Source organism: Hipposideros armiger, unplaced genomic scaffold (genome assembly GCF_001890085.2).
Source record: "Hipposideros armiger isolate ML-2016 unplaced genomic scaffold, ASM189008v1 scaffold_908, whole genome shotgun sequence".
NCBI classification, from domain to species: domain Eukaryota; kingdom Metazoa; phylum Chordata; class Mammalia; order Chiroptera; family Hipposideridae; genus Hipposideros; species Hipposideros armiger.
Window position 1 is genome coordinate 346,637 of NW_017732258.1, and position 7,866 is coordinate 354,502.

At 39.8% G+C, this 7,866-nt stretch overlaps 1 pseudogene; it reads right to left on the reverse strand.

The window, feature by feature from the left end:
* Positions 1 to 826: 826 nt before the first annotated feature.
* Positions 827 to 1,228, reverse strand: LOC109375169 (60S ribosomal protein L27 pseudogene; annotated as a pseudogene).
* Positions 1,229 to 7,866: the final 6,638 nt, after the last annotated feature.

The following is a 7,866-nucleotide window of genomic DNA, read 5'->3' on the forward strand; positions in this document are numbered from 1 at the left end:
GAGTGGGGTAACAGCTACTGTGCTGGGAATTGTGCAAAATCCACAACTTCTGACATTCTACAGGAAAAGAGAAGAAGCATTAGGTTTCCCTGGGTGATTCTGTCCTTGTCACTAATGTCAGTAAGTTTTCTTTTTTGGCAGATAGTTAGATTAGAAAAGACAGTTGGCAAACATGCCCCTTCTGATTTAAATAGCAGATTAACATTTAAATTGAAAGTGGGCACAAGGATGTTTTCATAAAGTGACTTTAGGAGGACTTATCCTACCACTTTTTCTAACAATAGATTTTTTTCCCAAAAAAAAGCACTGTTTTTATTTATAGAGAGTCATAACCACTTCAGTGGCAGGAGTGAGAGAGGTTTCTTATTCAATCCAGGGGCCTCCATCATGTGGGTCTGTTGTTATCAAACACGCAGGCAGTGGTGTCATGGATTTGGTAAACTAACCACAATGTTTATTCTCTCTCCGCTAGAGCAACAAGGTGAGCATCTATCTCTGCTTCTGTAAGAATCATGAATTTAGGATTTTCAACAGGAATGACAGCTGGCAGCACATCCCAGGTACAGGGGGGCATGCTAGCAGGCAGCTAATTGGAAATACAAGTATGGCTATGAGATTCCTGTGGACATGCTAACAATAGATTTTTCTAAGCGTTTTTTCTTTCCTTCTAATAAAAGCAGCTGTAAGTAGTCTGGTTATATACAGTATTTTAAATTACAACTTACTCTGTTTTTGTATACTGCTGAATTGTTTTAGGCAAAAATTTTAACTATCCTTTTTTTTTTTTTTTTTTTTTTTTACTTTTAATGGCTGAAACAAAAAGGATCTAAAACCACAGATTCTGGAACAACCATTTGTTCTTGCTGGGCTTGTACCTCTCTTCGAACCTGATCTTGTCCTCCCATCAGGCCTTGGGCCTTGCGCTTCAGAGCAGGGTCTCTGCAGACATCCTTGTTGATGACAGTTTTATCCAAGGGGATATCTACAAAATACCTTGTGGGCATGAGGTGGTTGTACAAAAGATGATCTTTGACTTCTTGGCAATTTTATTCTTGCCCATGGCAGCTGTCACTTTTTGGGGATAGTGGTCAATTCCAGCCACCGGAGCATGGCTGTAGGGGTGGACTGAGGGGTCATTATCAATGTTCTTCATGATGACCGCTTTGCATTGAGAGTAGAGTCTGGCCAGGACCAGCACCGCCTTCCTGGGTTTCATAAACTTGCCCATTTACACAGCAGCCACTGAGGCCTACAGCAGAAAGCACATTGTAACTATCTTTAATTTTATAGGACTTGATAACCATTTTTTCAGGCTTTGAATAATGTGAAATACCCACCAAGATGTCAAATTTACCATGTGATGCTTTACTTTTTCTTTCCAGGTTGGAAGTTTTCTTGGATTTCCAAACTTTCAATAGCTCTTGCAAGGGAGATAATTGAAGGCAGAAAATTAATCCATATTTTATAAAGTAATAAAAAATGAAATGGAGACTTAGAACTTCATCTGCTGGTTACTAAAATGATCACATAATTGTTATCTTTCTATGTAAAGTGAGGTGGAGAGTCGAGGAACAACTGTCTATATTTACTTCAATTATTTTGTTTAAATGTTTGCCTGCTTCTCTCCTTGAATGTCATGATCTGGGTTTCCTTCCATCATGGCCAAGTTTACTTCTTCTGAGCTATAAAGTAAAGTATTCAGCTGTGCTCTCTGAATGTAGTGTCTTTTTCTAGCTATATTTCAGCATTTCACCTTTGTAATGGGAATACCAGCAAAGCTCATAATAACTGCCTTCATCCCCAGAAAACAACGCACAGTTAGCAGACATTTTAAAGCAACCTATACGATGCCCTAAAGTGAAAGTTGCTAGTGTTTCTGTTTGTGTGGATTCTATTCTCCACCGTAAAAAAGAGGGAAGATATTTGGAATTGAAAGTACCTGACTTTGACCTACGTTTGAATAATCCTTGAGGCACTATTATAATTAGGGGGACTGACTTTGATGCTGCTCCACTCCTCCCTGTTTCCAAATAGGGGTTTTCTTTTTCTCTTTTTACATCACAAAGAAAGTGAAAGTGTTGGAAATTAGTAAAGATTAACATATATGCTTCTTCCTGCCATTTCTTATGCCTGGTTGCCAAAGTACTGCACTGAATAAAACAAGAGAGTGTTGCTCAAAAGATACAAAATGTTGAAATTAATATGATATAGAGTCTCTATTACATGCAGTCTGGCAGTAGCTTTTGGAACAGAGCTGTCAGCCCACACTGACTGGGGAGGTACTTCCTCACATGATTTTATTTTTAAAAGGTTTTTTTTGGTAATTTTAAATTTATTTATAACCACATTAAAATTGTAAAAGAAACGGGTGGAATTAATCTTTTTTTTGGGGGGGGGGACATCTTTTCTTTTTTTTTATTACAGTTTTCCCCTACATTATTTTAATATGAAATGGTATGTGACAATCTAGGATAAAAAAGGGACTACTCCTGAGATTCCAGTACTATAAACAGAGGTGCCCTCAGCTATTGCTGCTTGCAATTATTTCATTTTAAAGGGGATTGCAGTTTTTCAAAATGATGATGTTCCAGAAAGATAATTGATTGAGGGTACTAAAAATGAGGTCCTCTGTGTATGATATAACAGGTGAAAAGATGAATACTTAGTGATAAATGGGCCCCATGGTTGTCGAGTAGAATACTGTTTTGTTACCTGGATTTATTTTTCTGTATCTGTTACAATTATTAAATGGTGCAATCTTTGTCTTAAATTTTTCTTTCTTTTTTCCTACCAAGTTTTGTCCAAAATATTTGGACACCAAAACTGTTTAGTAATGTGGATGAGATGGCTTGTCCAGAAGTTCCACATCCCTTTAGGAGATTCTAGAAAGAAGCTAAGTCACATTTTCCTTTCTCTTCAATTTGAGGGGGAGACTAATGGGGGATCTTCTGGCCATCCACGTTGGGAAATCAGTTTAATTCACTTCAGCTTCGTATCAAGCAGCTCTGGACAGCTCTAGCCTGAGAGTTAGTTGGAGGGTTACCTGCCCACCCACAACCCCCTTTGCAAACTGAATCCAGTGAATAATAGCGTTTCTTCCGCTGGAGTTGGAGGGGGCGGGGGTGGGGATGGAGGTAGGGGTGAGAGGGTGGGAGGTAATTCTTCAGTTAAGCATTCTCTGTTGTTTCTGGACTCAGCCCAGGATCCTAAGGGGGAGAAAGTAAGGGGGGAAATGGGGTGAGGGATTTCAAAATGTCACCCTGCACTCACCTAGGCTGTTCCCATGGCAGTGGTGTGGAGTTGGTACAGCTCTTAGATACTTAAGGCTGGGGGAAAGTAGCATGGGGTCTTGAAAAGAGCTTGGGATTTGGAGTCTTTGGGTCAGTACCTGAGTCCTTGCTTTGTGACTCAAAGCAAGTCACTGCACCTCTCTGAGCCCTGCCAACTTCACAGGGCTATGGTGAATATCGAATCCAACAGTAAACTTCAATGCATTATGTAAAACCACAAAACACTAAATCAACTATTAGTTATTTGTGGGAGAGCTCAACACTGGAAATGTTGATTGAACCATCAATATAAATGTGACAATGAAAGTCTGAGACAAGTCTTATGAGATTTTTTGGCCAATTGAACTCCTGAAATTATAATATTTTGTAAACCCAAGTTTTCTCATATTAGTTTTGCTTCTCTTGTTGTCGACCTCCCTTAACAGTCTTCCCTCTTGATGGTGAATTTGGACCCTTCCTATGCAAAGCCACAAGCCTGGCAGGTAGACTCTACATTGATCTGTTAAAAAAGAGCCTTTTGCTGTACAGCACTGTCACAGCGTCCTTTTACCGTGTGGGGCATCTCTTCCTGAGCTTCCCATCATAGGGTGAGGAACCAGCCATTCCAACTGGCCTTCTCTGCCCTGAAATCTGAAAGGATTTGCCCATCACTGTGAGGCACCAGGAAAAGACTTGTTTCAAACAGGGGGTGGAAATCTAGGGAACTCCCAGTCATAATTGGATAACAATGACAGACATTCCAGCCTCCCTGAAGGCTCTCAGGGGCTGGGGCTGTGACCGGCTGGGGAGCAGGGAACCGGGAGTTGGAGGGAAAGTACAGTCCCCCTGGGGTCCAGGTGGGGAGGAAAAATGAAAATGGAGAATGAAAATTCACTTCCACACTTCTAAACTTTAGATTTTGGCTCTTTCTTACTCAGGATGTAAATCTTACAAATTGTAGTGATTATTTTCAGTGGGTCAAATCAATGATTGGGGGTGGGGACAGGAGGCACTGAAAAATATAAACTACAACTAGATTAAATTGTCGACCATATCTAACATGAAGCTAGGGCGTTCGTCCCATAGCATGCAGCTATTTGTTGTGTTATTTTAACGTCCGCTTTCTGAAAACATCCTAAATCCATAATGCACATTAAGTATCTAAAATTGCCAAACAGGGAGCATTTTCTGTACAGAAAAACAAAACAAAACAAAACCTGGGACACACAAGTGGGCCACAATAAAGGCTATAGCTATGCGTATAGACACTTAGAAATAGATGAGAAGAATAGCTATTTTATTCCCTGTCATTTTTACATGCTATGAAGATTCAGAGCCATATTATTTGACAGACGGTATTATTTGAAGGCAGGTGTTAGACATGCAATTATCATAAAGACTCTATGAGGTGGATGACCACATGATAAAAATTTATCTTTATTCTAATATAGTTTACAGAGGTTTTTTTTCTGACAAATTACACTACACTTTATGGAAATGTAACATTTTGTATGAATGGGAAGGGTAATGCTGGTTGCATGCTAATGAGGGAGACAAAGTAGCCTCACACTTATTTGCAACTGGCCCAGACCTTTCCATTAGCAAATTAAAATCTGTTCAAATTTATTTACTAATATATTAGGAGAAGCTTCAGGCTAACCCCTTGACCTGTATTATATAGCAAACAACTGTAGCAGTGAAAATAATTAATAGCATGTAATGCACCTCCTGTTTATTTCTTCTTCATGCCCAGGGGTCAGCTGTATAGTGGGTTTGCCATCTGTATTCAGTTTCAAGGGTATATTTACTTAAAATTTATCAATTATAGTTTTAAATGGTGTTCCTTAATTGCAGTCTTCTTATTCAAGTGTGAGACATACCATATATATGCTATGTGTCTATTCCTATATTATATCACCTGCTCCTGACCAATTCTGAGAGGAGCCTATTCTTTGGAAAATAATGTCTCCTGAAGCCTGCTATGTTGTTTGTGTTTACTGCATAATCACGAGAGCTATGGCTTTGTTCGCCCTTATTAAACCAATACTGAACTGATTAGTGTTCGCTCTCTATATCTAGGAGAAACCTTCTCTCAATTGCCTTGTGGATCCTCAAAAGAGAGGTTTGGTTGCTAATGGACCTGAAATTTGCAATGCGAATGTCAGAGTCTACCGGTAGATGAGTGAACTAGGTTTTGCTGACCTCTGCTGTCTGTTTTAAAAGGCAGTGCTGGCTGTCTTGTTGCAGAACGTTGTTTCTGGGCACTGTTGAGGGTCTCATTCTCCCGAGAAGCTAATCACACTTTTGAGCACTGGAAATGAAAAGGCTGTTGGGATAGCAAGTGCCCGTCGACATTACCAGAAGGAGATGGTCTGTGCCTGTTTCGTTCAAGAGCCAAGCCCATACCCTTTTCTCAAATATAATCCAGAATTTTGGGCCAGGAATTCTCACACATGCAATGCTATCCTTTCGTTGCAACTTTTTCAAAATCTTTGTCAGAAAATTTCCCAGTATCTCATTGGTCCAGATTATCTGTGCTGGGATGGTATTATGACAAGAGGGTCCTCTACGTAAAAGTAAAGGCCAAAGAAAGGACGTGGAATTGGGATTATAAATTGTGGAAATAGCTTGGGGTACAGAAGTGCAGAGGTGCTGGTTGAGCAGAAGACTTCTCATTTCCGTTTGACAAAGGTGAAAGGTGAATTTGCTTATGTTTATGATCCCAGGGAATAGCATCCTCCTTTCTCTCTAAAATTCCCCAGGCAACTTTTTTTTCTGGTTGTATTCTACCTGCTTCTGAACCTCAGAAGCAATCATAAATTGGGGTGCTGAAAGGTCAGGGCAGGTTCTTGGGTGAATTCTCTGTAGCTTCCATCGTGTTGGTATCCCCACATTTCTACATGCCAAAAAGTAGGGCCAAGAAGGATTTTTATTTTTCTTGTCCATTCAAGCATTAGGGTGAGAATAAGTGTGGCTCTATTTTCTATTTCTACATAATGCAGGCTGAGCAGATACCTTGAATCACAGCAGTCCCTTCTATTTGTGTAATATTATAGGTCTACTGAGGTCTCCCCAATAACCTGTGAAGTGGCAGTGGCAGGTGTCTATTTTACAGATGAGCAAACAGATACAGAAATTAAGTGACATGGATTAAAGTCACTGGGTTGAAACATGACAGATGCAGAATAGGAACAGAACCCCCAACATCAGCAGCTTCAAAAAGGCATTTAGCTCTGGGAAGACTGTGGAATCAGAAATCCTCGAGAAATTTACATCATGCACTAGCACCATCTCTTCCCCTGGAATCCCCATCCTTTCTTTTTCCCCTTACCATCCTTCTACTCTGTCCCCGAATTCCTGGCCAGTGCCTTTCATCCTTCTCCCAGCCTCCCATATGGCAGCTACTATCAACTCTTCCCTTTATTCAAAGCCCAAGGAGCCATGACATGCCTCTTCCAGGTTTGGACCCATACTCCTCCACTTCTGAAGTGAAAGGAAAAGACTTGCTTATCTATTAGAAATGAATCTTTTGATAGAGTAAATTGTTGTGCCATACGTGGAACTAGTTTTGCCTGTAAGATTTAGCACCCTTTATTAAATGGCTAGCAGCTTTCTATCTACCTGTAGGATTAAGGTTCCTATTGAGAGGTGGCATAGGACTGTTGACTCTTAGGTTGTTCCTTGACAGGTTGCTATCAGTCTTTCGATTCTTCTGATTGAGTACTTTCTCTGCAGCAGTAAACTAGAGCATTGTCCATAGCTCAGTGGTTCCCACCTTCAAGGCACCAGGAATTTACCGTGGACTGAATAATATCTTGGAATGTTACTTGGCCATAAGAAAGAATGAAATCTTACCACTTGCAACAACATGGGTGGACCTAGAGGGTATTGTGCTAAGTGAAATAAGTCAGACAGAGAAAGACAAATACCATATGAGCTCATTTGTATGTGGAATCTAAAGAACAAAATAAACAGACAAACAGACAAAACAGAAACACTCATAGAAATAGAGAACAAACTGGTGGTTGCCTGATGGGATGAGGGTTGGGGAGCTGGATGAAGGGATTAAGAAGTACAAATTGGTAGTTGCAGAATAGCCGCAGGGATGTAAAGCACAGCATAGGGAATATAATCAATAATATTGTAATAACTATGGTGCCAGGTGGGCACTAGACTTATCAGGGGGATTACTTTGTAAGTTATATAATTGTCTAACAATTACACCTGATCTGATATAATATTGAGTGTCAACTGTAATTAAAAAATGTTTTAAATATCCTAGAAAATAAACATGCTGTAGCTTTTAAAATGTATGTAAATACTGTTATTCTAGTTAATTACCAACTGACTTAAAAAATTGACTTTACAGTAGCAGTTGATCATTTAAGAGTTTCTAAATGAACAGATACTGCAATGATGTAGAAGCCAATTAAATATTTCAGTGTTAAAATGATATTCTAAGAGAGAGAGAGAGAGAGAGAGAGAGAGAGAGAGAGAGTATGTCAAAATGAACTGAGCTGGAACTCAGAGGCCTGGGGTTCTAATTGTGTCTCAGTTATAAATTCTGGATCCGTTATATAACTGAGTGATTTGGAGC